Here is a 23,496-nt window from a genome sequence, read left to right as displayed (position 1 = left end):
GGAACTCAAGGCAAAGGCTCACATTGTGGTTTACACTAAGGAGCGTGAGGAAGATGAAGAAAGTGTAGGCTCCTCATATCATGTTACAATCTAGAATGAGCATGATTCTTTGCCTCAAATGAATATTAATGAAGAGTTAGAAGATGTTGTCTGGTGTTGTTATATATCTGTCATTGACAATGATCCTCTAGAAGAGAAAGATGCTGGAGATTCTCCACCAGAACTTGAAGAAGGACTAAAGACCACAATAGATCCTTTGAAGGAAGTTAACCTTGACACTGATGAAGACCCAAGGCCAACTTACTTGAGTACTTTTCTAGAAGTTGATGAAGAAATCGCTTATATGAATATACTCAAAGAATATAGGAATGTCTTCGCTTGGATTTATAAAGAAATCCCTCAATTGAATCCTAAAGTAGCGGTACATCAGTTGGCAGTCAAAAATGGTTCTCGTCTTGTTAAGCAAACTCAAAGACGCTTTAGGCCAGACTTGGTTCCATTGATAGAAAATGAAGTTAACAAACTCATTGAGGCAGGCTTTATTCGTGAGGTCAAATATCCTACATGGATTTAAAATATTGTTCTTGTGAGGAAGAAAAATGGTCAAATTCGAGTATGTGTTGACTTTAGAGATCTCAATAATGCATGCCCTAAAGATGAGTTTCCTCTTCCCATTCTGGGGCTGATGATTGATGCCACCACTGGTTAAGAGGCGATGTCATTCATTGACGGTTCTTTTGGCTATAATCGAATCCGCATGGCACTAAAGGATGAATAACTCACTGCATTTCGTACACCTAAGGGTATTTATTGCTACAAAGTGATGACGTTTGGTTTAAAGAATGTTGGTGCCACATATCAAAGGGCTATGCAAAATATATTTGATGACTTGCTCCATAAAAATGTTGAATGCTATGTTGATGACTTAGTGATAAAGTCAAGAAAGAGGGGTGATCATTTGAAAGACTTAAGAATGGTGTTTGAATTGCTCCGAAGATATAAACTAAGGATGAATCCATTGAAATGTGCCTTCAGAGTTACTTCTGGCAAGTTCCTTGGCTTTATTGTGAGACATCGAGGAATTGAAATTGATCAAGCCAAAGTTGATGCAATATCGAAGATGCATGATCCTCAAATATTCATGAGTTAAAAAGTTTCCAAGGAAAGCTAGCCTACTTGAGGAGGTTCATCTCAAATCTAGCGGGAAGATGCCAACCATTCGGTCATCTCACGAAGAAAGGTGCTCCTTTTAATTGGGACCAAACATGTAGCGATGCCTTTAAAAGTATCAAATCGTATCTAGCGAAACCTCCAATTTTGGCAGCCCCTATACCTGGAAAGCCATTGATACTCTACATTGCGACACAGGAAACCCTATTAGCTCAAGAGAATAGTGAAGGTAAAGAAAACTCTCTTTATTACTTAAGTAGAATGATGACATCGAATGAGCTAAATTATTCGCCAATTGAAAAGTTATGCTTGGCACTTTTCTTCTCAATTCAAAAGATGAAGCACTATTTTCAAGCTCATGTTGTCCGCCTTATTTCTAGAGCAAATCCCATCAAGTTTGTTATGTCAAAACCTGTCCTTAGTGACCGACTAGCAAGATGGTACCTCCAATTCCAACAGTTTGAGATTGTGTACATCCCTCAAAAAGCTGTGAAGGGACAAACATTAGCGGATTTCTTGGCAGACCATCCGATACCTGATGATTGAGAGTTAACTGATGAGCTTCCTGATGAAGATGCGATGTCTATTGAAATTCAACCTCCTTGGAAAATGTACTTTGATGGGGCTGCACATCGTGGTGAAGCTGGCGCTGGTGTAGTGTTCATCACTTCACATGAAGAGATTCTACCATTCTCCTTTAATTTTAAGCAATGTTGCTCCAATAATGTCGCTGAATACCAAGCGTTGATACTTGGACTTGAGATGGCTGTCGACATGAAACAATTAAACTTACAAGTCTTTGGTGACTCTCAGTTGGTGATCAACCAACTCTTGGGAAGTTATGAGGTGAAGAAGCCCGAATTGCGTCCTTATGATGATTATGCTCAAAAGTTGATAGTATGGCTTAGAGATGTAACCCTCCAACATGTGTGTAGAACGGAAAATAAGAAAGCTGATGCATTGGCTTCCCTAGCTTCAACGCTAACCCTTCCTGATCAAACGCAAGTGACTATTTGTAAAAAATGGATAGTACCACTGTCAAATGAGAAAGAATATATAGAAAATGAGCTTGAGCATCTCTTCACCATTTCTGAAGCCACAAAGGAAGATTGGAGAAAATCCATTATTGACTACATGTGTTATGGAATACTTCCAGAAAATCCAAGGAGAAGGACTGACATTCGTCATCGTTCACCTCACTTCTTTACTACAAGGACACATTATCTAGAAGATCATTTGAGGGTGTACTATTACGATGTTTGGGAGAGGAAGAAGCAATTCAAGCTCTGCAAGAACCACACTTAGGAGTATGTGGATCACATCAATCTAGACCGAAACTCCACTTTCACATAAAGAGGATGGGGTATTATTGGCCAACCATGGTGAATGATTGCTTAGATTATGCTCGAAGGTGCGATGCTTGTCACTTTCATGCGAATTTCATACATCAGTCGCCCGAAGTATTGCACCCAACTATCGTATCTTGGCCATTTGATGCTTGGGGATTGGATGTTGTGGGACCACTACCAAAATATTCTGGTGGACACTTATACATCTTGGCTGCGACAGATTACTTCTTAAAATGGGTTGAAGTTGTCGCTCTTAAAGAAGTGAAGAAAGAGAATGTTGCAAATTTTATCCGAGTGAATATCATCTATTGCTTTGGCATCCCTCGCTACATAATAACAGACAATGACAAGCCATTTGATAACAAGTTAATGAACAATATTTGTGATCTCTTTGGCTTCAAGTAGCGAAAATCTTCTATGTATCATGCTGCCGCCAATGGTCTTGCTGAAGCATTCAATAAGACTCTATGCAACCTGCTCAAGAAAGTTGTCTCCAAGTCCAAACGGGATTGGCATGATAGAATGGAAGAAGCTTTGTGGGCATATAGGACAACAAACCGCACACCAACTCAAGCAACACCATATTCACTTGCTTTTGAAGTTGAAGCAGTCCTGCCACCCGAGCGTTAAATACCTTCCTTAAGGCTTGCTATTCAAGAAGGGCTTACTGAAGAAGAAAACGCTTGACTACGTCTTGCTGAGTTAGAAGCACTTGATGAAAAGAGGCTAGAAGCCTAACAAAACCTTGAATGTTATCAAGCTCGTCTATCTTGTGCTTTCAATAAGAAGGTTCGCTTGAGGTGCTTCCAAGTTGGAGACCAAGTTCTCGCGGTAAGAAGACCCATCATTACTTCGCACAAGTCTGGGGGTAAATTTACCTCAAAGTGGGATGGACTATATGTTGTACAAGAAGCATATTCACATGGTGCTTACAAGCTTGTTGATGCTAATGGCGTAAGGGTCGGCCCTATTAATGCAAAATTCCTAAAGAGGTACTACCCTTGTAGTAAGATGATGCTCCTTAAGGTACGAGCCTAAACTGCATGTCACTCCTGGCCCGCAAAAGTATAAACTATGTACGGCACAATAATAATAAAATAAAAAAAATCACTCACTCCCAGAACTACGTTGTGACTTGATCCTTGATGAGTCCACAATTTGGACTCATTTAGGGCTTTATTTTGATAGAATTAGTGTCCTCAAATGCATATTTTTTCTACTTGGCAAAAAGGAACAAAACTGTTGAAAAGACGAAGAAAAGAATGCCTGAGGATCGCCTAATGCATTAGGTGAGTCGCCGAATGGCCTTAACCTCGACTAAAGTTCCAGTGTGCTGAGCCCTGAAGGAAAAGATCAAGTTGGCGATGAAAGGGGTAGTCGGCGTGTCACCAAACAGTTCCGCGAAGCAGTACTATATCACCCAATGATCCAGAACGCGAAGACGCTGAAGGCAAAAGCTGAAAGGCGATGAAGCAGACCAATGGGCGGATCGCCGAGTGCATTGGCGATCCTGACTAACTGCGCCGAGTGATCCTTCGCAGAGTAAAGTTTTGAAAACTATAAATACTCATTTAATTTTGTAGCTTAGAATCAAGTTGTAAAGAATTATTACCGAGACTTAGAATATTTTCAGTTTTTAGTTCTTAGAGTTTTTGAGAGACATTGTTCTTGAGCTTGAAGATTTTGAAGGTTTTCAACTCCAAGAAATTGGAAGTTGGTATCCAAGAATCTTCATCCTAGACGTGTTTACAAACATTTTCTATCATACCTATATGTTGGAAACACTTGTTGGTATTGATTTCTATCTCTTTTTCATGTTTAGCTAAAACCCCAATTCTTGGGGTGTGATTTTGTGAATATGGGTTAAATTTCCTGTTAGGTATTGCTTATTGTTAGTCGATTTGCTGTTTAAATGTGATTTTGCTTAATAGTTGTGTTTGAACTTAATGGGATTGTAGTTGCCAATACAATTTCATCTTAGTGTTTTTGGCCTGCTCGAGAGAGAGGATTTAAAACTAAGACTACTAAATCGATAGCCGGTGGTTATTGGGTCGTCGTGGGTTCAGCTTGAGAGAGTGAATCCTAGACCTTTTCCCACACATTCAGGTCGAGAGAGTGAATGGGCTAAGGCGGAGGCTGTGCTTAAAAGCGGCAACTCAATGTTCGAGAGAAACCGAGTTGATTCGGGGTAAGTTGCCGAGAGAGAACTTAGCCCCACAAAAGTCTAGCCTAGTTACAAATGTTCAGCAATTGACTATCAATAGCATTTATCCGATTGTGTAGTTTATCCCATATTCCTTTCACATTCCAAGAATCCCGTCTCCCTATATTCACATCTTTGTATATTCGCTGTTTAGTTGTTAATCGACTACAAACCCCCCTTGATAATTGACATTCGTGTCAACCCCTTAATTTATTATGTTTTTACTCAATAATGTTTTTAGCTATGGTTATCTCTAGCATATTCGCGCTTGACTCTTAATTCTCAAAAACCGCTCCCTTGGGACTCGACCCCAACCCATTCAGTTGGGTTATATTACTATTGTACGATCGTAGACACTTGAATTGGAAGTTGTGTCTTGATTACGCAAACATCAATCATCTTCATTGAGGTACGTAGGCGCTCAAAATATATCCTAAGTTCAGTTGCATGAGTGTAAAAAAACCACATGTTCCCACTTGATCTCACATAAAAGTTAAAGTAATAACTATTTTGTTTTATCTTTTATTTTATCAAACTTTAGATTTGTACGAAGTATTGATAGGTCAATGGAAAGGGGGGGGGGGAACCCTTATAAAAAAACATGAGCTTTTTTTTGACAATAGGCTTGAAGTTTTTAAATTCAGACAAGTATGCGAGTTGAAGTCTTCAAATCCTTCAAGTATACAAGTTGAAGTCTTCAAATCCTACAAAATGGTAAGATAAGTCCTACAAGTTTGCATGTTAGACTCTTAAATCAATCAAGTTGCAAGTATTTCTTCGAATTCTATGAATTTACAAGTTAAGGTCCTAAAACTTGTTACGAGTTGAAGCATTGAAATCCACAAATTCATAAGTCAAGTTTGAATGTGCAAACTTATAAATGTGGAATTTGCACTATATTCATTCTTATTGGCATGCAAAATATGGAATGAGTTTGAATTACTAAAAGCTTGCAATCAAGAATTAAAGAGCAAATTCAAATTGGAGAATGCAATAAAAATGCATGATATGAAAAAAAAAGAAGAGGAAAGAACTTCATTACTTTAAAATTTTCTAAAACATCAATCAAATGCTAAAGAAAAAAAGAAGAAGGGAAAGACAAAGAAAAAGCCTAATCTAAGCATAACTTGTAGTTGGTCAAATCTTGACGACTAGCCTCCAAGCACTCACTTTTCTATTCCAAACTAATCGAATCTTCAGGCGTTAATAAACTCATATTTTCATATGAGGATATCTCATCTTCTGTAGCTAAAATCTTGGCTTGAATCTCCTCAACATTCTTCTTAGCAGCTTCTAAAACAGCTTCAAATCCTTCTCGCTCTCCTTGTAAAGTTGCTAGCTTCCGCTTAACCTTCTTTAGCGACTTCTTGTTAGAAGAAACATGTTTTGCCTTCTCACCCTCTTCTAATTTGAACAATTCAAGATGCTCTTTGGCATTGGAAAGTAACTTCATCTTCTTATCTTCATGCGCCTTGTCAAAAAAAAATTAGACTGTTCTTGATCATAAGAAGTAGCATGATCGAAAAAATAATCTACCAAGCTCTTCAATGGTGAAAGATCTAATAAATTCATCTCACTCATCTCCTTGAAAATCTCATAAATATCATCTTTGTAAGATGAAATATTGTCTAGAGAAGTTTTGGAAATTTTTCCACAAATCTCTTCCCAAAGACCCAAGATGTACTTCCTTTTATGGTTGAACACAACACCTTTTCCTTCAAAGACAGACATAGCTCCATTAATCTTTGGAAGAGCTCGAGAAAGCTTATTTGAATTATGAGTCAACCCTTTTAAAGTTTGGCCACAAGAAGTAGATGATGTCTTTTGTTCTTGCTCAGTATTTGAAATTAATTTTGCCTTAGGTCTTGATATTGCAGTAGACTTATCGCTAACTTGTGGCCTTTCACGTGGCGATCCTAGTGGATGTCCGACAATGTTGACCTAGAAGTGAAAAGGGTGGGTTAGCAAAGCCATTTTATTCAAGAAAAAAAAAAAGAAAAAGCAAAGAAAATCTTGTCACTCTGAATTGTCAATGATCTTGAAGGACTATCGACACTTTGAACTTCTACGACTCTTAAATCAACAACTTCAGCCCAGATGGTTCAACCCTTTGCCTCTTCCAACATCGATCATTGCTTGTTTTGCTTGTTTCTTGAAAGGCCCGTTTACTAGAGAAGATAAATTGGGGACATTTCTCTTTATCAGTAGAAGTATGAACTACTTCTTTCTTAGATGCCTTAGAGGAGTTAAGCTTCTTACTTTGATGTTGGGGAGCAAGTGGTGTCTTGACTTTTGAAAGTGTCTTCTCGATATCTTGACTTTTGTCTTCTAAAAGGGTAACAAATTCTGACCCAACTTTCTCCACCATAACATCCAAATTATCCTCAAGAAACATTCCATAGGATCTCTCCCACCAAGATGAATATTGGGTAGTATAAAGCTTCTTTGCGGAAGTTACCGTAGGAGGAAATGTCGCTTTAGACATAGTTGCACGTGATGTGTAAATGCGCCAATATCTAAGGCCTTCATCGAGCGACTCAACATGAATATCATTTTCTAAATAGCCAGGAATATCTTGATGGAAACCAAATTGGCGACTAAATCTGTGCGGACTATATGACTCAATGACAAAGGAATCTCCCCTCCTCAATGGGAGATAATTAAAACGAAGGCTCATAAAATAAGCTAGCTCCAACTCTGGTGCTTTGCAATGATCTATATAATAAATTGGGTGAGGCCTACTAAGTATGGTCGCATTCTATACAATACTTTACCCCCGATGAACATGCTTTCTTGCCTCATCTTTGTCAAAAAACTTTAGAGCACCTTCCCCAGAATATACCATCATTCGTGGTAGAGAAGGTCCACTAGTAAGTGGATAGTGTGTCTTGAGATAATAAGCAAGCCAACCATAAACATAGTGGATGGGAAAACAAACTGTTAGATGGTCTAACTATGAAGAATTTGAAATTTTATTTAAACCATGATATATGCTTGCTAAGACTGGAACCGTGAGGATAACCCTTTTACCGCTCGCCATTAAGCTTGCCATCTTGAAAGTTTCAGGCCGAATGAAATTCCCTTCTTCAAACGGAAATACAAAAGCACACAACCAACATGACAAAAAGGCCGTCAGATAAGTCTCATATGTTTGGTGTTTCGCTCCAAGTTTAGAAAATACCATTTCTTGAGTACTTGACCATGTGTTTATCTCAGTAGGTATCTGATTTCACGTATCAGGACACTTCTTCCAATACTAAGTTCCAACGATCGTTAGTTAGTAATATAACCCAACTAAGTGAGTTGGGGTCGAATCCCACAAGGAGTGGTACATGCTTAAGATTCAAGAAACAAGTACAACTATGTTCAAGTCAATCATATGTAAAAACATTTACGAATAAAAGCATGGTTCCAAATTAAGGGTGACACAAGTGTCAAATATGGGAGGTATTGATTGTAATTATCAACTACAACAACAACAAATAACACGAATAAACAAGTAAAGAGACGGGTTCTTGGGATGTGATTGGATTATGGGCTAAGGTAGACAAATTGGTAATTGCAATTGATAGTAAATAGTTATAAATTAGTGAATAAGCTAGACTTTAGTGGGGATAAACTTTCTCTCGAACAGTTTACCGCGAATCAAATTGGTTTCTCTCGAACACCAATGAGCAACAATTAATAACAACCATTCACTTTCTCGAGCTGAATGTGTGGAAAAGGGTTTAGGATTCACTCTCTCGAGCTGAACCCATGAAAACCCAATACCCACAGACCATCAAATCAGTAGTCTTGGTTTTAAAACCTCTCTCTCGTGCAAGCCAAAAACACGAAGTTAGAATTGCATTTGCAACTACAACCCTTTAAATTAAACCACAATTACTGATCGAAATCACTTTTAAACAACATTTAAACTATCAATTAACAATACCCAATAGCTAAATCAACCCATAATCACATAATCACACCCCAAGAATTGGGGTTTTAGCTAGACATCATAAAAAGATATAAATCGTTACCAAATTGTGTTTCCATCAACTGGGTACGATTAATTTCGTCTTTACAAAGGTCAAGGTTGAAGAATTTCAAAATCCCACTTCCAATTTCTCAAAAATGGAAATCTTCAAAGCTAAGGAAAATATTGTCTCTAAATGTAGAGTTCTTAAACTTTCGAATTGATAATTATTAGTCTATAATGAAGATTCGATACTAAACTCAAAATTTAAAAATGTATTTTTAGTTGCCAAAAAATATGTTGCGAATGACCATTCGGTGCAATAAGTCGGGTTCGACGATCCACTCGGCGATCCGCCCTTTGGTCAATTCCATCGTCTTTTTGCTTTGGCCTTTAGCATCTTTAAGTTATGTAACTTTGGGCGATATAACACTGCATCACGGAACTATTCGGCTACTTGCCGACTGCTCCTTTCTATCGCCGACTTGATTTTCTCGTTCGTGGCTTGACACACTGGAACTTTAGGCGAGATCACGACTATTCGGCAACTCGCCCAATGTGTTAGGCGATCATCATGCCTTTTTTTTCTTCATTATTTCAGCTGCCTTGTTCCTTTTTGTTCATTAGTGTCCATGTTTTGTTCCTCAATCCAAATACCTGAAAATCAATGATTTACATCAGTTATTGGCACAAAATATGCATTTGAGGACACTAAATCTATTAAAACAAAGCCCTAAATGAGTCCATAATATGGACTCATCAACACCCCCAACTTAAACTTTTGTTTGTCCTCAAGTAAAACTCAAGTTCAGTAGTTCAAAAAGGATGCCTCAAACTGTGCTACACAAGACTCAATCATGAATGCACACAAAAAGACTCAACTTACTCATGCAAGGATCAATTGTGCGCTCAAAGATTCAAGTTGTGACTCACCATTACCAAAGACTCTCAAGTTCACAATACTTGCTTCAAATGCAAATTCAAGCTTAACAAAGGTACTCAAATTCCCTCACACAAAGAGTGATTCCATATTTACACACAATGGTTCAACAATTTAAAGCTCCGGAATCAAATGCAACACTCACACTCACAAAGATGAACACAATGCATGATTTCACCTATAGGTTTGCCCTTATTTTCCAATCAACACTTGTTTCAGCTCACTCAAGATCAAAAAGGTATTTTCAAGGTTTGTAATGGGGCTAAGTGTAAATGTATGATCATTTAGGCTTAGTGGCTGCTATCCTCATGAGATGTGGCATGAACAACACTTTCTGCCCTCTTCTTTATCATTCTCATTCATGCTCAAAGCTCACCCCATTATTCACTTTCGATGGACTGTTGGACACCCCAATTCTTTTTGCAATTTCACAATTTTATTCCACAACTTTTTCATTCTTTTTTTTTTTTTTTTTTTTTTTGTATGGAGGGGCTCCATATTTCTCAAAACCATGGATCAAAGGGGACTTCTTTGCACTTCTTAATTTACCTTCTCTTTTCACCACACCCCAACTTAGGCTTTTGGCCTAAATTGACTATTCACATAAACTACAAATCATGAGGATTAAGGGTAATGGATCAAGAAAGGTCACAATTTCATCAAGTTTCTTCCAAGAAAAGGGTAAGGCTCAAAAGGTGTTCAAGCGAAGTTCACACACTCACAAGGTAGGCAACAAAAAGAGGTATAATGTCAAATTGTTTCACACTCTTCAAAGTTGCCTAAGATCATCTCAAGAGCTTGCATCACTTAGTTAACCGGACCAACGGGGAAAATTCTAGGTGTCATCACATATGGTTCATGGTAAGCTTATCACACAAGACATTGACACCAATGTCAAACAAGACTCCACACTTTTGCTAGTGTGCAATGTTCATCACAAGAGACTCAATTTGATACTTGGCAAGTCACAACGAGATGCAAAGAGTTAACATATTGCCTATGCAACTTCATTTGACCTCATTGTAGCCGCACATTCATTTTTGTTCGATTATGAGCACTATTCAAGTCATCGGTATTGATCAGGACCGATACTCAAATTTGCAAGAGAACAACCACATTCAAACACGATCAAGAGGTGGCACAAATTTTTTCGAAAGGGTCCAAAAATCATTTGCAATTAAAAATAAGGAGCCACAAGCTCAATCATCCACTAAATGCAGTATTAACACAATTTATAGCTCAAAAATCAAAATATATAGACAAAAACAGTCACACAAGGTGGGCCTCACCCCACCACAAATAAAAATAATTTGTCCACAAATGAAAGCAAAATAATATCCACAAGTCAAAAAGTAAGACAAAGAGGGAGGTAAAAAAGAATCTTGTCTACTCAGTCACTCCATCTGTCTGGGCATCAGTGCCCGGTGTAGTGCTTTGAACTGGGGCATCAGTTCCCGGTGTAGTGCTTTGAACTGGGGAATCAGTGCCCAGTGCAGCATCAGCAGTACCAGATCCACTAGGAGCTGCCATGGACGTCTCAGTCAGCGATGTCTGGATCACTGACTATACAATAGTCTCCTCTAGATCTGGTAGGTCTCCATAAATGCTATCCTCTTTTATCTCTATCTGCTTCTCGTCGGTCTCTGCATCCGACTCATTAACTGCTGTATCATCCCTGTGTACATCTCCGGTGGTAGCCGGAGGAATCTCTGAACTCTTAGGAGTGTCCACATCATCATTAGCCTCCAGTAATGAAGTGAAGTCATTAGACTTTAGATAGTCTACGTCCTTCCTCAAATCTGCTACTTCGGCTTTCAAAGCTGTCATCTCGGAGGTCTCCCCCTTCTTGTTCTCACAAGCCTCAACTTTCGTGGTAAGAGTGTCATTAGAAGTCTGGAGGGGGGTCAGTGCAACAATAATGGCACTCTCGATCATCCATGGGATGGATCTCTCAAGTCTGGTCGCCCTCACATAAGCTGAATGGGCCAGGTGCCCCATCTTCAGCATCATAGCCTGAGTGATCTTGGTGGGCTGGGCAGAGGTAGATGCACTTGGAGCCAGTAAAGAAGAAGAAGTTGGAGCAGATGTACCTGAAGTCCCGTGGCCAGAGTAGGCAAAGATGCCTCTGCAGGTATCGTATCAATGTCCACCTCTGGGGATGTATCCACCGGAGCTGCTCTCTTCCTATCGGCCTCCTCTCGTGTGTACTCAGCCTCAATCTCTCGCATCATCCCGAGGTACTCCAGCACGCCGGTACAACTCCGTGTTCAGGATCGAGAATGGCAATGAGGTCTGACTTTGCTTGTCCCTCATGGCCATCTCTTGCTCTATGAGGAGTCCCAAGTCGATGCTCTTCCGGGAAATGATAGCTCCAAGGCAGTCTGCCTTAGGGTGGCGTAGAATGAAATTGTTCTGGGATGACATTATGGTTCTGCTAATGAAGCCAAACCAGAATCGAGCAACAATGCTCAAATCCTTTTTCTCTATGTGGACCTGTCTCGATCCACCTCGGGGTGGTATCAGAAATCAATGGAGCCAACCAGCCCTTCAAGTCATCCAAGGATTGAGTAACTGGCAAACCCTCATATGCCTCCATTGCTCCAAGACCCCTGTCAAGTACAATATTGATGTACTCGCTATTGCATCCAACTTCTTTACCCAGACCACAACCGACTTAACCGGTCTGAACTCGCTGGCCTTCTTCTTTCTCTTTGGAACCAAGTCACCATACGATGTATAGAACTCCCAGACCCATAAAGGAATATAGGGGTCCCCGGGGCCTGATGAACTGCTCGAACCGGTGGAAGTAGAGGGTGTCCCTCACATTGGAGTATCTTCCCTCAAGGCCCTCTGTAGAAAACAACTTCTCCTCCAAAATAGTCTGCAACCCATCTGCTTTTAATCTATTAAGGAGTCGGGGAGGAGGAACCACAGGTGGCACTGGAGCCACCGGAGGTGCCGGAGCTAGTACTGTATCAGTTGCAGAAGGAGTGGCAACAGCTGGGACCCTAGATGGGTCAAGACGAGCTCTAGCACGAAGATCTATCTGCTGGGACTGTAGGGGCTGGTCATCCTCAGGCTCAGATAAAGCAGCCCGGGAGTCAGTATCCACTCTCTCAACTGCGGGCCTCTTGCCTCTGCTCTGACCTCCAGTTGGAGGCTTTGTCTTCTCTTTTTGGGAGGATTTTATCTTTCTTCTTTGATTGTGATACCCCGTGCTCTTTTTTAGGGTGGCATGTCGATGTTCGTCCGTAACATGTTTGCAAAACATCAGGAGAAGTGCTAGACACAATTCAAACAAAAGCATAGAAAAGCAGTTGCAGATAGACTCGCCGAGTGGGTCGGCGAGTTGCCGAATCTCTTTGGCGAGCCAGATCGGGATCGCCGAAAGGATTGGCTCAAAAATATCAAAAAAAATTGGCATATGGGCGATGGGAAGGCCTTTTGGTGAATTACCGATAGCATTCAGTGCGCAAGGATTAGCCCGCCGAAAATTATAGTGCATTAAGGGTCAGGGGCGCAAACAAAGGGAGATTAAGGAGGACTTTCGGTGAGTTGCTGAGTGCATTCGGCGACCTTAGGCTTCTCGCCGAAAGTTACAGAACCAAACTTCACATATAACATGAAATTAAAGGTGAGATGGGGAACTTCGGTGAACCGTCGAGTGGTTTGGTGAGCTCGACCCAGCTAGCCAAATGACCCAACGTGCCTACTTTCAACCCAACTTCACAAATTCAACCCCGAAACCCCAAAAAACAAAATCAAAACATGCACCTATCAAATTAAACTAAGACCCATTACTCCCATGCCCCCGGGATACTCAGACTTCTCCCGGTTTGGCCAAATTTGGCCATTTAACGACTTTTGTCATTAAGAATGACGTCAACCGCTCTATCATTAGGCAAAATATGACATTTGGCACAAATACGGGCTACTTAGACTTCACCCGACTAGACCCAATAACATGCAAGCACAACCCCACAAATTTTACCAATTTGAAGGCACAAAATCACGGGAATTCAATAATAAAGGCATTACGGGCAAGATTTTTGAATTAACACAGGCACACACATATATGATTACGATCAGAGAGGCCCAACACACAGCGCTAAGACAAAATCAATTGCATAAGAGTACAAATTACTAAGAATAAATTTGGGGTTCGGAAAACTAACCTTAGATACCGAATAATCAAGATTGAAATGCTAGGCGGAAAAGTAATCCATTCCGACACACAATCAACGATTCAAATACGATGAGAATTCAAGAAACATAGGAAATATTTTGTGGGTGAGAGTTTTGGAAGATTAAAAGTGAGGGAAAGTGAATGAGTTTGAAAGTTTAAATATTTGTCCTTTAAAAACTATTCAGTTCTCGCCCATTCGACGACATTAATTTGGCTCGTCAAGCCACTCGGCGACACGCCGAGTGGGCACTTACCTCACCGAGTTTTACAGGATCTCCAGTAAATGTGAGGGTCCAAATGACGGACTAAGTCATGATCGCCGACCTAGTCGGCGATTCGCGAATTAGCTCCTGGGCTCGCTGAGTTTTACAGACTCCAGCTTAAAAGTATCTTGAGTCCAATGTCGGTCTAAGTCGGGCTCGCCGACCTCTTCGACGAGTCGCCGACCGGATTTTTAGCTCGCCAACCTGCACTTTCCAAACACCTTCCACACTTTGACATGCACAATCAATACACCATTATTTCAAACTTATAAAGAAAGAAAATAAAACTTGGGTTGCCTCCCAAGCAGCGCCTTAGCTAATGTCGTGACACGACGCAAGTCCACACTCAAACCTCATTCTTGGGGTTGACCATAGTATTACTAGGCAACCCCCTTGTTTACTCGGGTTTAAATGAGACGAGATATGACCCATTTGGGTCTCCAACTACTTGATCGAAACGGAATGGGAGGTAACAGTCTAGATAAGGGTCGACACATCTTCTTTCATTTCTTTCAAAATCTTGTTTGACCCCTCAACTTTATTGAGGATATGAGAAAGCATATCCTCCGATCGTACACCTTCCGAATCCTTTGGCTTTTGGCGCTCGTGGGGAGGCACATATCTATCCTTCTCCCCATCCTTCCAATTGGGATTTCGATCCCTCCATTCTCGATCACGATCCTTCCAAACTTCGTCCCTATTCCAACCTTTGTTACCACCCTGCCTCGGGTAGATTGAACGATAACCACCACCTTGGTTGGCTAGGAAATTCACCTCTTCATTGTACAACGCCTCAAACTTTGCCTCATCAGGATTAGCACACCCGACACCCACGACATTGACACTCCGAGCACCAGCTCCCATGACAGTTTTGGACAAAATGTTAAGTTGTGTCATGATCTTGGCCATGTTTTGGTCCCTCTCGTGGTCTTTCTCCATCTACTCTTTGGTCAATTTGAATGTAATAGGGGAGACCTGATCTTCGCGGGTGTACCAAGCCCGATTGATTGTGCTCATGTGATGAGTCTACAATTTGGACTCATTTAGGGCTTCATTTAAATAGAATTAGTGTCCTCAAGGAAAAGATCAAATCGGCAATGAAAATGAACAGTTGGCCTGTCACCGAACAGTTTTGCGAGGCAGTACTATATCGCCCAAAGATCCAGAATGCAAAGATGCTGAAGGCAAGAGCTGAAAGGCGATGAAGTAGACCAAAGGGCGGATCGCCGAGTGCATCAGCGATCCCAACTAACTGCGTCGAGTGATCCTTTGTAACACATTTTTTGACAACTATAAATACTTGTTTGAATTTTTATCTTAGTAGGCAATTTCAGATACAACATTTTATTTTTCTAAGTTTCAAGTAGAGAGACCTTGTTCTTACCTTTTGAAGATTTGAAAACTTCCAATTCCAAGAAATTATAAGTGGGTGTTGAAGATTCTTCATCCTAGACTTGTTTAAAGTGAATATAAATCATACCCAGTTGATGTTACTTCGATTTGGTATCATTTCTTTCTTTTTTCTATGTCTAGCTAAAACCCCAATTCTTGGGGTGTGATTTTGTGAATATGGGTTAAGTTTCCTGTTTGGTATTGCTTATTGTTAGTCTATTTGCTGTTAAATGTGATTTCGTTTAGTAGTTGTGTTTGAACTTAATAGGATTGTAGTTGCAAATACGATTTCATCTTAGTGTTTTTGGCTTGCTCGAGAGAGAGGTTTTAAAACTAAGACTACTAAATCAATAGCCGGTGGTTATTGGGTCGTCATGGGTTCAACTCGAAAGAGTGAATCCTAGGCCTTTCCCACATATTCAACTCGAGAGCATGAATAGGCTAAGGCGGTGGCTGTGCTTAAAAGCGACAACTCGGTGTTCGAGAGAAACCGAGTTGATTCGGGATAAGTTGCTTGAGAGAGAATTTACCCCCACTAAAATCTAGCCTAGTTACAAATGTTCAGCAATTGATTATCAATAGCATTTACCTGATCGTGCAGTTTAACCCATATTCCTATCACATCCCAAGAATCCCGTCTCCCTATATTCACATCTTTTTGTTTTCACTGTTTTAATTGTTAATCGGCAACAAACCCCCTTGATAATTGACATTAATGTCAATCCCTTAATTTATTATGTTTTTTCCCGATAATGGTTTAGCTATGGTTAACTTTAGCATATTTGCACTTCACTCTTAATTCTCAGAAACCGCTCCCTTGGGACTCGATCCCAACCCATTCGGTTGGGTTATATTACTATTGTACGATCGTAGACACTTGAGTCAGAATTTGTGTCTTGATTACGCAAACATCAAAATGGCGCCGCTGCCGGGGAGTGGTGTTACTTGAGAATTTTGAGTCGAGTCGAATTTCGCTTTTGTTAGTCGTAGTTTACTTACTTAATTTTTAGTTTTGTTTTTCTTTGCGTTGCCATTATAAGCAGACACTTGAAGCATGGCCAATAGAATTGGTGGCAAATTGGCTGAGATGAACCAAGGAGTCTAAAGGGACTTCATGTTAGCTGCACTGGTAACTCAGCTAGATGATTTGGCCACCAAAATATGAGAGATAGAAGGCCAATGCAAAAGAAAAGGGAGGTACATACCCCCTTATGAGCGAAAAAAGTCTAAAGACAGTGAGAACAGTCGTATCGAGGATACACTACTAATCATTCTCCAAAAGATCACGGAGCAAGATAGAGTGCTAGAGGAGATGAAGGAGAATATTAAAGTGTTGAACCAAATGATAGGCTCTCACTCAAGATCTATCCAACTGATTGAAACACTCATTAGTCATTCGTTGCCTCATCTCCACCCAAATGAGCAATTGGGGTTACCTAGTGACACTAGGGCTAACCTCAACAATGGAGTATGAGTAAGGTCATGCGTCGTGCCACAACGTTAACTAAGGCGCTTCTTGGGAGGCAACCCAAGGTTTTATCGCTTTAAATTGTTATTCTAGAAATAATGATGTGTTGATTGTGCGGGTTAAAGTAAAAGAAGAGTTTGAAAAGTGCAAAATTGGCGAACAAATAATCTAGTTGGCGAATCGCCAAATTGGTTGGTGTGCTCGACTTGGTTCACCGTTTGGCTCAAAGTAATTTTAACTTGGAGCCTGTAAAACTCGGCGAGCCCATGAGCAACTTGGCGAGTCGCCAACCCAGTCGGCGATTGCTACAAAGTCCACCGATTGGATTCCCACGTAAATTAGAGGTCCTGTAAAACTCGGTGGGATAAATGATTACTCGCCAAACACGAATAATATCATCGAGTTGGCGAAAACTGGACGGTCTTAAAGAGAGCCAAAAAGTTAAACTTCAAATCCTTTCACTTTTCCTCACTTTTTTATTTGCCCAAACTCACACCCGCACTCTAGTTTATATATTTCTTGTATTTTTAGAGTATTATTAGTGTTGATCTGTGCTCAGAGTTGGATTTCATTGCCGCCTAGATTTCAAAGTAATTTAATCGGCATCAAATGTTGCTCTTCCGAACCCCGAACTTATTGTCAGTAATTTGTTCCCTTATGCAAATGATATTATTGTATTGTCGTGTGCTGGGCCTCTCTGATACGATTAGATTGTTCAAATGCCTATTTTAATTCGAGAATCTTACCCATTTTGTCTTTATTTTTTTGAAAATCCTGTATGCTTTAAAATGATTAAATTTTGTGTGGTTGTGCTTGCATGTTGTTTAGTTTGGCAAAACCAGGAGAAGTCTGAGTATCCCGGGGTGATGGGTGTTATGGGTCTGAGCTTAATTGAACTAGTGCATGCTTTGATTTTATTTTCTGGAGTTGCGGGGTTTAATTTGAGAAACTGGATTGAAGGTAGGCACGTTGGGTCATTTAGCGACCTGGGTCGAGCACGCCAAACCACTCGGCGGTTCACTTAATGTCACCATCTCACTTTTAATTTCATGCTAAATGAGTAGTTGAAGTCTGTAACTTTCAGCAAAAAGCCTGAGGTCGCCGAAAACACTCGGCGACTCACCGAAGGTAGTTTCAATCGCCCTTTGTCTGCACCTTTTGAACATTTTATGCACTATAACTTTCGACGAACTATCCCTTGCTCGCTGAATGGGATCAGCGATTAGCCGAAAGGTTTTTCCCTTCGCTGACTTGCCAAAATATTTTAGCCAACTCTTTCGGTGAACCCAATTCATCTCGCTAAGGTGATTTGGTGACTCGCCGAGTAACTCAGCGAGTCCTTCTGCAACTATTTCTCTATGAAATTGATTAAGTATATCTAATTTTTCCCACTATGATTGCAGACATGGCTAGGTCTAAAGTTGCTGGGAAAACATGCACGCCAAGGGAAAGCAAAGGGGATTACACTGATTGAGAATGCAACTGCATCCAGGAGCAAAGCCACAAAACTGTCCAAAACAAGTGGGAAAGGCAAAGGTAAAGGCAAGGCATCTGAGTTATCGGAAGAAAGCTCAGACAGCGATGGCATTTATGCTACTTACCTCACCCCATCTGAAGGTGAGGATGAACATCAAGAGCCTCAAACTACAGAGTCTGAGGATGATGATCTTGTCATAGCACAGAGGGCGGAGTTACAATCTAAAAAGATGAATGATCCATCTAGGATCAGGAATCCGCAACTTACCACCCCTACTCCTCCAGTCCCAAAACATGCAATAGTACTGGCACCTCCAGTACAGGGTCCTCTTCCCAAGTCAATAAGTAGATTAAAGACTGAGGGGCTGAGGATGATCCTTGAGGAAGGTCGTCTGTCCGTAGATAAGGTTATCAACATGTACCTGGAGATAATGGATTGCCTGAAACACCACAAGTTCCAAATCTTCACCAAACCCCGTGGTTCTTATATTCCAAGTTGGGTTAGAGAATTAAACAGTGCATACAGTGCATTAATACCCCAGAGAAAGAAGCAAGCAACAACTTTCAAAGAAGTCGACTACGTGGTTGTCAGAGGTAAGAAGGTAACTTATGACAGTGATGCTATCAACATAGTCTTGGGAATGTCCACGAGTATTAATAATCATTGCCAGCACTTGATCAGAACAGAGAAGCTGGAAGAGATAAAAAAAATGGTTAGCCCCACTAATTTTAGATGGTACTTCAAAGTGGTTGGTAGAAGGGGCCCCAATTGAAAAGAAATGCATGAACGTTGTTGCAAGATTTTGGCTCGGTTTTATCAGCAGCACAATCGTGCCATCCCAGAATGAGTCAATCCTTCACCTTGCTAAGGCTACCTTTCTGGGTTGCATCATAAAGGAAACCAGGATAAATTTAGGTTTGATTATTGCTTAAGAGATTCTCATGCATGCAAAGCAGCGCCAGACCTCACTTTATTTCCCGGTATTGATCACCGAGTTGTACAGACGAGCTCGGGTGCCTAGAGATGCCAAGAAAGATGTGGAAGTGATTCCCACATCCTCTACCGATATTCAGAGGATCGAGGTAGAATATTTAAAGGACCAAGCTGAACAGAAGAAGAAGGTAGCCCTGATGGATTCTTCCCTAGGTGTAGACACATATTTATCACCTGCAGAGACATCTTTTCCTACTCCGGCCCCTGGGCCTTTAGGTACTCCTTGTGCTGTATCTTCTGATGTCCCTAGTTCTTCTGCTGCTGCAATGCCTCCTAGACCTGATGTTGCTGCTATCTCCCGGACTTCGATAACCCATGTATCATTACTTCGAATGGGACAACTTGCCTATTCTGCGGATTGTCGAGCAGCCAGGTTCGAGACCTCCATTCCTGACATGATTTAGGCTGCTTTGACTGATGATATGACACCATTGAGCGCTGCTATTGATACCCTTGCGACGAGGATAACGGTGTGTAAGCGTGGTCAAGGAGCCACCGAGGAGGTACGACTTTAAAAGCTGCCATTGCTGAGCTGAGAAAAGATGTGGACTACCTGAAGTCCACCGATATGTCCATGGTCTTTGGAACAATGGAGATTCCATATGTGCCCGAGATGCCTCCAACTACCGCCGTACATGAGGATAGAATAGAGCAGTCAACCGATCCTGAGTCAGAGGCAGAGACTGATGAGGAGATGCTTGAGGAGACTGAGGGAGCTGCAGATGAGGACCTGACGGAGACTGAAGCAGTCATGACAGATGCAGCTGTGCAGGCTTCCCTAGAAAATACACCGTTTGCTGTCTCTAGTGGAGCTGGCTCTTCTGAGGTGACTACGGGCACTGAAGCCCAAGTCTAGATTGATACCCCAGGCACTGATGCCTAAATTCAGAGTGCGACACCTGGCACTGAAGCCCAGACAGATGGAGTGACTGACTAGACAAGATCCCCTCTTTACCTCCCTCTCTGTCTTACTTTATTTCATTTTCGGATATTTTTATTTGCATTTGAGGAAAAATATTTTTATTTGTGGTGGGGTAAGGCCCACCTTTGTACATATTAGTTTTGTTTATCTATTTGGGCTTTGGGCTAAATATTATGTTATACACTACTTGTTGTGGAAGGTTTGAGCTTGTGGCTCCTTGCTTTTAATTACAAATTATATTTTATCCTTTCGAAATTTTTTTGCCACATCTTGTATGTGTTGAATGTGGTTGTTCTATTGCAAATTTGAGTATCGATTTTGATCAATACCGATGACTTGAATAGTGCTCATAATCAAACATAAATGAATGCGCGGCTACAATGAGGCCAAATGAAGTTGCATAGACAATGTGTGAATTCTTTGCATCTCGTTGTGACTAGCCAATTATCGAATTGAGTCTCTTGTGATGAACATTGCACACTAGCAAACGTGTGGAGTCTTGTTTGACTTTGGTGTCGATGCCTTGTGTGATAAGCTTACTGTGAACCATGCATGATAATACCTAGAATTTACCCCGTTGGTCTGGTCAACTAAGTAAGGCTATCTCTTGATATGATCTTAGGCAACTTCGAAAAGTGTGAGCCAATTTGACATATATCTCTTTTGTGGCCTACCTTGTGAGTGTGTGAACCACTTTTGAACACCCCTTGAACCCTACCTTTCTTTGGAAGAAACTTGATGAAAACATGACCTCCCTTAATTCACTACCTATAATCCTCTTGATTTGTGGATTGGTTGAATAGCCAACTTAGGCCAAAAGCCTAAGTTGGGGGTGTGGTGAAAAGAGAAGACAAGTCAAGAAGTGCAAGAAAAGTCTCCTTTAAACCATGGTTTTAAGAAAATGGAACCCCTACATATAAAAAAAAGAATGAAAAAGTTGTGGAATAAAGTACAAAAGAAACAGGGTTTCCGAACAATCCATGGAAAGTGAATAATGAGTGACTTATGAGCACTAAAGAAAATAATGAAAGAAGAGGAAAGGAAGTGTTGTGAGCACAACGTTTTAAGAGGATGAAAGTCACTGAGCCTAAATGACCATATCTTTGCACTCAGCCCCATTACAAGCCTTGAAAAGACCTTTTTGATCTTGAGTGAGCTGAAACAATTGTCTATTGGAAAATACGGGCAAACCTATGGGTGAAAGCATGCATTGTGTTCTTCTTTGTGAGTGTGAGCGTTGCATTGGATTCCAGAACTTTTAATTGTTGAACCATTATGTGTGAATATGGAATCATCCTTTTTGTGAAAGCATTTGATTTCCTTTGTTGAACTTGAACTTGCATTTGAAACAAGTATAGTGAGCTTGAGATTCTTTGATAATGGTGTGTAACAACTTGAAACTTTGAGTGCACATTTGATCTTCGCATGAGTAAATTGAGTCTTGTGTGTGCATTCATGATTAAGTCTTGTATAGCACTATTCGAGACATCCTTTTTGAACTGCCGAATTTGAGTTTTACTTGAGGACAAGCAAAAAATTAAGTTGGGGGTGTTGATGAGTCCACAATTTGGACTCATTTAGGGCTTCATTTTAATAGAATTAATGTCCTCAAATGCATATTTTGTCTCAATAACTGATGTAAAATTCTTAAGTTTCAGGTATTTGGAGTTTGAGGCAAAGCATGGACACTACTTGGCAAGAAGGAACAAAACGGCTGAAAAGACAAAGAAAAGAAGGTCTGAGGATCGCCTAATGCATTTGGCGAGTCGCCTAATGCATTCGGCGAGTCGCCTAATGCGTTCGGCGAGTCGCCGAATGACCTCTACCTCGCCCAAAGTTCCAGTGTGCTGAGCCCTGAAGGAAAAAATCAAGTCGGCAATGAAAAGGAACAGTCGGCGTGTCGCTGAACAGTTCCGTGAGGCAGTACTATATTGCCCAATGATCCAGAACGAGAAGATGCTGAAGGCAAGAGTTGAAAGACGATGAAACAGACCAAAGGGCGGTTCGCAGAGTGCATCGGCGATCCCGAATAACTGCGCCGAGTGATCCTTCGCAGCACATTTTTTGACAACTATAAATACTAGTTTAAATTTTTATCTTAGTAGGCAATTTTAGATACAACATTTTATTTTTCTAAGTTTGAAGTAGAGAGACCTTATTCTTAGCTTTTGAAGATTTGAAGACTTCCAATTCCAAGAAATTGGAAGTGGGTGTTGAAGATTCTTCATCTTAGACTCGTTTAAAGTGAATATAAATCATACCCAATTGATGTTACTTAGATTTGGTATCATTTTCTTCCTTTTCTCTATGTCTAGCTAAAACCCCAATTCTTGGGGTGTGATTTTGTGAATATCGGTTAAATTTCCTGTTGGGTATTGCTTATTGTTAGTCTATTTCCTGTTTAAATGTGATTACGTTTAGTAGTTATGTTTGAACTTAATGGAATTGTAGTTGAAAATACGATTTCATCTTAGTGTTTTTGGCTTGCTTGACAGTGAGGTTTTAAAACTAAATCGATAGCCGGTGGTTATTAGGTCGTCATGGGTTCAGCTCGAGAGAGTGAATTCTAGGCCTTTTCCTACACATTCAACTCGAGAGAGTGAATGGGCTAAGGCGGAGGCTGTGCTTAAAAGCGGCAACTCGGTGTTCGAGAGATTTTGAGTTGATTCGGGGTAAGTTGCTCAAGAGAGAATTTACCCCCACTAAAGTCTAGCCTAGTTACAAATGTTCAGCAACTGATTATCAATAGCATTTACTCAATTGTGCAGTTTATCCCATATTCCTACCACATCCCATGAATCCCGTCTCCCTATATTCACATCTTTTTGTTTTCGTTGTTTTAGTTGTTAATCAAATACAAACCCCCCTTGATAATTGACATTCATGTCAACCCCTTAATTTATTATGTTTTTACTCGATAATGTTTTTAGCTATGGTTAACTCTAGTATATTCACACTTAACTCTTAATTCTCAGAAACCTCTCCCTTGGGACTCGACCCCAACCCATTCGGTTGGGTTATATTACTATTGTACGATCTTAGACACTTGAATCGGACGTTGTGTCTTGATTACGCAAACATCATCATGCCATCCAAGAGCTGAGCCACTATCACATAAGGTTGCTGCATCAAATCTCTCAGAGAAAGTTGGTCAGCAACACCCTTGTTTACCAAG

At 40.6% G+C, this 23,496-nt stretch overlaps 1 pseudogene; it reads right to left on the bottom strand.

The window, feature by feature from the left end:
- Positions 1-5,896: 5,896 nt before the first annotated feature.
- On the bottom strand, positions 5,897-7,207 carry LOC125825108 (uncharacterized; annotated as a pseudogene).
- Positions 7,208-23,496: the final 16,289 nt, after the last annotated feature.

This window comes from Solanum verrucosum, unplaced genomic scaffold, assembly GCF_900185275.1.
Source record: "Solanum verrucosum unplaced genomic scaffold, falcon-dt-bn FXZP01000206.1, whole genome shotgun sequence".
Classification (NCBI taxonomy): Eukaryota; Viridiplantae; Streptophyta; class Magnoliopsida; order Solanales; family Solanaceae; genus Solanum; species Solanum verrucosum.
This window is presented reverse-complemented; position numbering and strand designations above follow the sequence as displayed.